Below are 9,697 nucleotides of genomic sequence, written 5' to 3'. Positions count from 1 at the left end.
TTTGTGCCATAGCTTTATAAGCTTCATAATACCTACCAGATCCTTAAAATGTTTACAATATTTAAAATAACATTTTATATTTGGTATTGGGTCAGGATATTAGCTGATAAATGTTTGAGAAATGTGTAATGATGCTGGAACTATATTTCAGAATCGATTCTTTAATAAGTTTAATGAAAACTCCCAAAGGGGTAAAACTTCCAAAACCACAAGTTGTGAATGCACATTTAGACCTTCTCTTTTTTTTCCTCTCTTCTCTTCCCAATAATTTTCCCATTTAAATGGTGGTTGATTCTCAGCTACACTCCACCAAAAATATGTAGATGAAGAACTTATATGATTTTTGTGTGTGTGTGTGTGTGTGTGTTGTATGTTGTGAGGAAGATAAGGATGCCTGCGTGTTTGGGGGAAGGTCACAATCACTTGTAATGAATTTCAAGGTTGGAGAAAAGAGGTTATAGCTCCCAAAATGCTAGATCTCTTACTTTTTATGCTGCTCTGCTCATTCCAGGCTTAAATACATATTTAACCCTGCTCAACGGCGAGTTTTCCTTAGTAAATGATCCATAATTATGCCCTTAAAGAGATCTGTAAATAAGGCAGTTTTTATAAGGCAACATTGAGTTAAAACGCTGAAATGTTACTTGTAAAGCTCTTTTCAACTCCAAGTATCAAGGTTCGGGTTTTGTTACTTTACCCCCCCACCCCCATCCGTTTGCAACTGAGGTCAAAAAAGCCCTGCAGGGCAGTGTGGTTTTGCACATGCTGCCAGTCTGCTCCCATAGTCTGAATGACCAGTAAAAGGGCTAGAAATCTGAATGCAGAGCTGTGTACGGTGGCTGCAGTTTGGATGAGGGGAATGCATTAAAACCCATTAAAACCCATGTGATCCCTGCGGCACAATTCTCTTTTATCTCTCTCCTCTCCACTGCCAGAGGCACTGCCAGAGCTCATCTCCGTAGGACTGGGGAAGCTGAGTCTTCCAAAGGCTTTACTTGTTTCTGACCCTCTGCTTTTCCTCCCTGTATGTTGTGGCTTTATAAACTTTACTGGGAACCTTTAAGACGTTTCAAGCATCTTTGGAGGAATCTGATAAATATATGAGAATAACTCAAAGAAAAATGCAAAACATTTTGGGTCCTCCTTAAAAGTTCCTAAAGCTTTACTTCACTTATGCATTAAAAATGGGCTGTTTTATCTGAATAATGGATATTTTCCTTTTACTTGGAAACACAATTCCTTCAAAGAGTTCTGGAAGTTCTTAATATTAACTGCTGTAATGAAACTACCCCTCGGACTGCGTGTGGAGTCTCTAGTGTATAAACATTCATTCCCTTTATTTCTTCCTTAGACAAATAAAACCACATAAACCAGCCCGCTGCAGGCTGGATAAATCTTTCTCGTAACGAGTTGTTTTATGCAGATGGCTTCTGAGGGGGGCAAAAACTTAAATGTGGTTACTATGTCAACAACTGACGGGATTTAGGCATTTTTCTCAAGGACCTACGTCTGCAGAAGGCTGAGGGAAAATTTATGGAGCGTGTTGTGCTGACACTCTTCCAGCTGTTCCTCCCCCTGAGTGCAGGGGAGGCACGGGAAAGGCTCTGGGGTGCAGCAGCTCCTTTAGAGACCCCCAAACCTACGGAGGAGCCGTGGAGGGCTGGGGGTCCTCACGGAGGGTAACCCAGGCTGCTCAGAGGGGGCTTGGGGGTGTTTCAGGGGGAGACCAGAGCACCCCTGCTTTTCTTTGTGCTGAGCTCGGATCCTTATCTGATTTTTGGGAAGGATCTGTACATGCAAGCATCTGCTGCGCTTTCAGAGGAGCCCGCAGAGAGGTAAGGCAGATATTTTCTCTAACAAGTTCCCTTTTCTGCTCTTTTCCCCTTCCCTCCCTAAGCTATGAGCCCTCGCCGGCATCCTGGTCCTGTTACACCCACAGGCCGCCGGGCGGGTCTGGGTGACCACTGCTGCTGTGTCCCAGGGCTGGCCGCGCTCCTGCGGCCTGTGAGGCACCCTGGCCAGAGGGGCGGCTCTACGGGAGGGCAGACCCACCTCCAGACCTGAAGCTCAGCCGCGGTGGCAGGGGTGCTCAGCTCTGGAGTCCCTTGTGACTGTGGCCCTCAGAAAACTGTGAAACATAATCCATGGTTGAGTGATGCTATCCTCAGTTTGGGGTTATTTGGGGGTCATGAGTGCTTGTGTTTTTTGTTATTGCATGCGTTAGGTCTTGTATCTACATGAGGTCGTTCCTGTTCATGTCTGATCTGGTAAATTAGTTAAGATGGGTGAGGAACGGTGGAAGTTGCTGAGGGGAATTCAGTGCCGTCTGGGACATGAGGAGATATGCTGAGAGCTGCCTGTGTGCAGCTGGAGTTGTTCTGTGCAGATGCTTCACCGCCCTTCTCCTGTGCAGCTGCCCATGTCTCACCCTGCCTCTTCCAGCACAGGTCTCTTGCAATTCCCCTGCTCCATCCTCGCGTATCACAGCTAGTCTCGTTTGGGCTAGTTTGCTGACGGGATTTTGGAATTCATCACACAAGCACATTTTTTTACAGTGAAACTGAAGCCAGTGTGTAGCATTTTCTGCTTCCTTTACACCCACAAGCTCTGAGTCTTAAAAAGCTGCTGCCTCCTCGACTTCTGTTACTGGCATCAGCAAACTCACTTTAACAGAGATACATGGGACCTCACGTATCGGGCCACAGAAAAGCTATCTCACTGCTCCTCTAGGAAAATAACAGCTGTGTGGAAAGATCAATAAACATGACCAGTTGCTCCAAGAGTCATAAAGTGGAAAGACTCCACAAAATAAAACGTGTGGCAGGGACCCTGGCTCCAGACACTGCAGGAGAAGTCCTGGGAAATGCAGTAATTAATGGGAAGCTTCAGGCTTGTTTTCTTTTGGTGGTTCCACACATGAAAATATTTGTTTTAGGAAAGGAAATCACAGGGGTAGGAAGAAATACTTACCTATGCAAAATGAAAGCTTGTTTACGCTTAATGCATTGGAAAAATTGTTCATTAATTGTTTGTCTATGTGAAAATAAAACACTCTCAGTCGTGCCAAGGCCAGAGGGACCTCAGGTGAGCTGCATAATTGCTGCCTTACCCTCTGAGCTTAAAGTGTCTGGGTCTGCTTTGGTTTTATTCACTCTCTTTATACACAGAAAAGAAAAAAAAAACCCACCACAAGTAAAAAACTGTATGAAAACTGTTTCAGTGAAATTTTCTTCTTTCTACTTGCTTTTTTCATGCTACTGTAGCTCTTTGCTCCTTTGTTTAATCTGCGTATTTCCCTAAGTTTTTGTCGAGGAGAGAGAAGTCCCTTGGGAACACAGAGGTCCCCCTTGCTGGCTCGCTCTCACCTCTCCAAGAGCACCCAGAGGGCCCTCTACCCTCTTTGCAGCTCTCGCCTCCCACCCCCTTGCTCTCCCCAACCTCTTCTGATGTGGTAGTCCTTCCCCATTGCTCTCACATCTCCCCCAGCCTGGTCCACTCCTGTTCTCCTACCCGTATCCCACTGCTGCTCTCACGTGTACTTATGCTCACCAGCCTGCAGCACCCCTCCTCCTTGCTCTGCCATCACTTTGGGGACTGTTTCCCCCGAGCCTTCCCTGGAAGTACCCTGTCATGACAAGGTTCCCAAGGAATGCCTCAGGCTCCATAGCAATGTCATGTAGGAGGGAAAAATGCTGCCTGGGTTTATATCTTTGCTCCAGGGCAGGATATGGAGGATTTGTGCAGAGCTCTGAGCGCACTTCCTCCACAGAAGTAGCTGTAGAAGTGGCCAGTGGTTCACCTGCCTGTACAAAGCCTAAATGTAAGGAGGGTTGCCTTTTTTCCCTTCCCTTTGACATTCCTTATTGGAGCTTTTTGACAACTGCATTCACATGAACTCATATCTTGAGGTGTGATTGATGAACTAATTAAGCTTTCTAAATGGTTACGAAGCTAAACCCTGAAATTAGAATAATTTATGTTGTGTACAGGTTTGCATATGTGTGAAAACTTACCGGTAAAACTAAGGCAGTAATTTATACCTCTTCAACTGAAGCAGGGATTTGTAAGGGGATCGGAGGGAGTGGGTGAGAGCCCATAGCCCCTCAGCGCAGCTCATGCTCCATGCCGTGTGCCAGGGCCATCAGCCCCTCCTGCCATTTCCTCCCCCAGCCGAGTGTCTGCATTCAGGCCCCTAATTCATCACATGGAAACCTGCAGTCCAGCAAAGCTGTCCATGTAGGGCTGTAGTACACTACTAGTACTAGAATGATCCTGGCTAACTTTCCTATACAGGCAAAGGCCAGTGGTCTGCTTTGAGTCTCACTTCTGTAGCCTTTTGCCCGTATGGGATCTCATCCAAAGCTCACTGAATTCCCATTCAACTAGGTGGGCTTCTGCTCTGCCTCATTGCAGCTAATCTCACTGCAAAGAGCTCCAGAATCAAGTTCTTTGAGCCTGCCTCAAACGAGTACTAAATTCTCCTAAAAGAAACCTTACTGCTAGGCAGTATCTTCACTGTTGGATTAACTTTGGGGCTGAGCCATTCTTGGATATGCGCCGTCACAATTAGATTCTTCCCCTTCTGCAACAAGAACATCCCACCTCACAGTAGGGGTGTTGCAGTGACATGCTGTGGGGCACTGTATGGGTGTATGGGCTTGACTCTATCAGAAGCTCTTCTAAACCCGTGTGCTGCGAACTGCCCATCTTCCTACAAGGTGATTGAATGGGCAATGTTATCCGAGCCCCATATGGTTTGACCCCCAAATGTCTCTTTTCAGCAACACTGCACTGTACTCAAACCTGTGTTTTCCTAAGAGACTGGTCCAGCCCTGCTTGGCTTAGAGAACAGAATTTCTGTTCCCTGTTTGTACCAGATTTACCCTGCCATAGCCTAGAAGCAGAGGAATCACATGAAGTTGTTGATTAAGAATTGCTGCTACTGATGCAATTAATGGATTAAGACTCTGGTTCTGTGTTTAATGAAATGTGGTTAGAAACACTGTAGGAATGGTCACTTTCAGTTGCAAACAGTTTTACATTTTCTGAAGAGATTAGAGAGACCATGTCACTATTCAACAGGTATTTGCAGCCGCTGCACAAGGCCTCCTACTCTGAGCATTGGATGTGACACTTTGTGAATCTGGGGTGAAGCAGAAGTGAATTAAGTGCACAAATTAGTTTCTTAAGTCCTCAGACTCCAAGAACCCTGCTGCATTTGGGAATGATTCTAAAACTACTCAGGATCAGTTCTGTAAAACCCCATGGGTAGATGCCAAAGTAGACTCAAGAGCAGAAATTCCCTCTCTGATTCAAAGAAACAAAATGTTATTGGTAAAAGCCTGTAATATCACCTACAGGGACTGAATCTACCTTTTATGTACTTTTTTTTTTTTTAAATGGGACTGTCCTGATCTTCACTTGTCAGAAAGCCACACAGAGCCCTTGCCTTCCATCCATAGAGAATGAAGTTACATCCTTCTCTTCTGATATGTAGACAAGCCTTTTCTGATGTCATATCTAAGGGAGGCAGACAAACCTGAGGTTAGGATATCTGATGTTAAATTGAGATAACTCATAATCATCAGTGAGAATACTTTATGTGTAGCCATGACCAGAATTTTACAATCGTCTTCTCAGAGCCAGCCTTAAAAAAGATGAAGAGGTGAAGGTACTGCTTTTCAGATACAATAATATAAGATAAATAATAAATCAATAGATATATTATATAAGATATAAATATAATAAATATTAATGAATATATTAATATAGTAATCGGTAAATAAAATAAGATAAAAATGAAACTTCATTTTAATTAATTGACTGATGTAATTACAAAGCACCATGCTCCCATCTTGCAGGAACAGCAACACGTCTATGCAGCACATGTAACTAAAGGTGTCATTTTTGGATACTAACCTGTAGACCAGTGTTAGAACCCAGACCAATGATGGAGGCATCCAGACCCAACTGGAAAGACAATAGTCATAAAACCATGGATGCACTGCGTGGTGTGGACACTCGGCACTCTTTGACCTAATTTCCTGGTTGGAGATACAGGAATCCTGGGAAGGTGTAAGACAGCCATGTGATTCTGCCCATGGACAGGGACTTGTGTGTCTTACACACACAATGGGCTATGCTCCCTAAAACTGGGACTTGCTGTGTGTCCATAACACACCACATCCTCTGTGCAGGATGTGCTTGTGCATGGCAGCAGCACGACTGTGGGCCTCGTTGGCTCGTTGCAGCCCCTGGTGGGGTCAGTCACTTGTCATCTAGGAATTCTTGGCAAATGGTCAAAATCCTCCTTTTCCAATCAGACTACATTTCTGGATGGAAAAATGTACTATTTGAGCAGGTAAACCTAAGACGTGAACTCAAAACCACGTTAGTGTTTCCTTGCCCTCCTCTTTAATGTCCTTAGGTGAAGCAAATCAGTGGGCATAAATTGTGAAGACAGTGCATAAGGTAGATGCCCAGCTTCTCAGGGAGAGCTGGATACCAAGATTTCCTTGTAGCCTTTGTAACTCTCTTCCAAAGCCTTTTAACTTTCAGTGGATTAGTACAATCAACACGCAAATCTCGAATGAATGAAGAGTAATCAAACATGCCAGTCATGAGTGACTAATTGGTGCTTGACGCCATTCTTCCAATTTGCAGTATCATTCCTGATAGTGGCACCTGTTCTCAGAGGGGCCACAGATCTTGTTGGAGAATCTCGTATTTAATTACATGATTTTGTTTGTCCTCTCATAAGAACACTAACATGTTGTACTATGAGGTTTGAACAGAACATCACCACTTTACTGTATCTGTTAGCAGTCCCTGTTTCTCGTGCAGTTTTTGTAATCTAAATATAACTGTCCTTTAGATTTTAACACACAAGGAACAGGGTGATTTGCCAGTCCTTGATACCACTCTCCCTCTGCAGAGTTTATGAAGCAGCTCTGATAAACTAAACCTGTTATTAAAAAAAATTGGGTGCCTCTGAATGAGTTGAATGAATATTTTCAGACACAATACTTAAAGGAAAGGCAACGTAGGGATATTATTTATGCTTATTAGAAACATTTAATGTGACTATATCAGAAATATTTATATTTTGTGAGTCTTTTAAAATTGTCAATGTAAGAAAATGAGGATACATAATTTTTATCTGTTCCCTGTTCAATTAATGATTCCAAATCTTGGTATTTCTACTTTTTTTTTTGTGAAGAAAATAATAGTGATGCAATTGCTGATCAGCAGGCGGGCGATCCAGAAGTTTTATATTTCATGAAATAGTGTAATTTTAGTCTATTCAAAGCAAAAGTAAGAGTCAAAGATATAAGTATTTGTGGGAAGACGAAGTATCTAGGAGACAGACACAGTAAAGCTTTTCCTGTCTGCTGTGATACAAAAGACTGTCACACCTCTATGTGTCCCAGATGAGGGGAAAAGGTCAAGGTCTGTAAGATGGGCTTGAATAAGGCCACAGAGGTTTTTAATTAGAGGATTTTAACAAGCTTCCCAACTAGATGAGAATTACAGCTGTCGGTGAGCTCCTGTGGCAGTATAGGGCAGCAGTGGTTATCTTCATATGCTCCGTGGAGCGTGGACAGCTTTTGAATGGCAGTTGTATAATGAATTGATTTAGCAGGGGCAGGCTGAAGACCCTTTTCTGCAACTTGCAAAAGCAACCCCATCTTCAAGGAAATTAGTCTGTACTTTGCACTGTTGAGGCAGTGGGCAGATAGTCTGCTCACAGAGTGGCCTCCAGTTTTATAAGGCAATATATTCAAAGCTTAGCCAAGACAATCTCCACCATCTAAAGTTAGTAGCCCAAACTGGACAACCTGAACCATTGAAATGTTATTTTATATCTTCTAGGTCTCATTTAGATTTAAACAAAATACCTGGCACAACTGAACAATTAGTAAAGTGAAGCAAAACCAAAAATTATGTGAGCTCTAATCTGCTGATTCAGATATTTTATTTCTGAATGTGAGAGGTTTATCACTCTGTGTAGAGCCTTAGTATCTGGCACCACTTATTAAAACAATATATATTTTTTTCCCCCTGCAGAAAATTGAAAGTCAGTTCTTCCCTAGAATACTGTTGAATTGAAAAAATATTGAGACAAGCGCAGAGTAAAGGAGTGAACCTGGATCATGTCATGCATGTTTAGGTCTTACACTGTAATAGTCTAAGAATGCTGTGATGGATAATTATATACACACAGTGTAAACACACATATGTGATTTTAATGATGAACACCAGGTAGATGTACTAGGTAGGTGATAGGTTATAAGAATGTGAAGGGTATTACGGTATATTGGTTGTAAGCGTTCCTGATATTAATTTCCCAACGGCAGAGTTTTAGTAGCTCCTAACTGTTAAGCCTTATATGTATAAGGAGAGGTGAGACTATAGAACTCAGTGCACTGAGTGCCCACTTGAGTGGCTCTGTGCTGGGCAAGGTGGAGGTGGGAACAGCAGAAGCTTTTTTGGCTTTTGGAGTGTATTTGCAACCTTTGCCCATGAATTTTGGGAAAAAGTCAAGATAAATTGATTCTTTGGGCCATCAGCTGAGCCATACTGACCATGAGGAAAAAAAACCCAATAATTTTTTCTCCCTGCCCCAAGAAAAAAAACTCAAAAAAAAACAAACCAGAGGGAAATCTCTTAGCTTTGGGGATCTCACCTCAAAGGAAAATGCCAACCTGAGAAGCTGCAGTGCAGAGGACAATTAAAAGCCTTTCTCTGGAGAAGAGCTACCTAGTGATAATGAATGACTGGGTGTTACCTAGAGAAAAAAGTCCACAGAGAAAAAAAAATGGTGAAGGATGCTGAGCTTCCTCAGCAGGGAATGGGCTGTATCAGGAACAAGCAGGCAGACAAACTGTGACTCAGAGCATGTGATCTCTACATTGCTTTTTTCTATAAATAAAAAAGCCACTCTATAAAAAAATAAAGTTGCTCTACAGTAACTCTGTTTCCTGTGACAGACTCCTGGTCTATAGGTCCTTACAGAATGGAGCCCTTAAAGTACAAGGCAAGGAGAAGGGGTCACCGTCACTCAGGGGATGGCGGCCCAACACCCCTGCAGAGGCAAAGGGCTGCCTAATTACATGTATAAGTGAGTGATCTCCTCAAGCCTCAGTGGTGTTTGCTCTTCCTGTTCATAAAGACCGTCACATCAGTTTTTCCTCCTCCTAGATGCCTGTTTGATCCCTGAAATTGCATAATCTTCCTTTTTTCACTGTGCACAGCTACTGCTCCTGACTCCTGTCATCTAATTCTTTACGATACACGATTCCTCTTCACTAGGGCAAAGCTCTCCAGCTTTCTCTCAGCTAATCTTGCCTTCGGATTTGACTGTAAAATCTTATCAAGTTCAGAGTCAGACTAAAGAGTCAGTTCATTGCCCAGGAACCCCCCCTGAACCCCCCTTTTTTAAAATATAAGCATCCCATTTTCTGTTCTTCAGTCACGTGGTATCAGTCTGTATTTGAAAACCCCATTAATCATCCTTGCTAATGCACTTGAAATGTCTAATTTTGGTTAACTGTTTCTGGGAGAGAGACAGTCCTTTGTATTATTTGGTCTTTTGAGAATCAGGTTTTGTTGTTGTTCTTAAAGTATTAACACTGTATATTGGTATGTGGTCCTAGAGGAGTTTTTCCACTCGTACTTATTGGATTATTTTAAAGAG

The 9,697-nt window shown here is 42.9% G+C and overlaps 1 protein-coding gene across 1 annotated transcript in view; it reads left to right on the top strand.

Annotated features, from left to right (window-relative positions):
- Positions 1–1,646: 1,646 nt before the first annotated feature.
- SPATA13 (spermatogenesis associated 13) overlaps positions 1,647–9,697 on the top strand; it is an 82,889-nt gene continuing 74,838 nt past the window's right edge. Inside the window, exon 1 of the mRNA XM_075083786.1 lies at positions 1,647–1,835. The gene's annotated coding sequence lies outside the window, so the exon portion shown is untranslated. The remainder of the gene's footprint in view (positions 1,836–9,697) is intronic.

Source organism: Phalacrocorax aristotelis, chromosome 1, assembly GCF_949628215.1.
Source record: "Phalacrocorax aristotelis chromosome 1, bGulAri2.1, whole genome shotgun sequence".
In the NCBI taxonomy this organism is placed as follows: domain Eukaryota; kingdom Metazoa; phylum Chordata; class Aves; order Suliformes; family Phalacrocoracidae; genus Phalacrocorax; species Phalacrocorax aristotelis.
The sequence above is the reverse complement of the archived record's forward strand: the minus strand, read 5'-3'. Positions and strand labels throughout refer to the sequence as shown.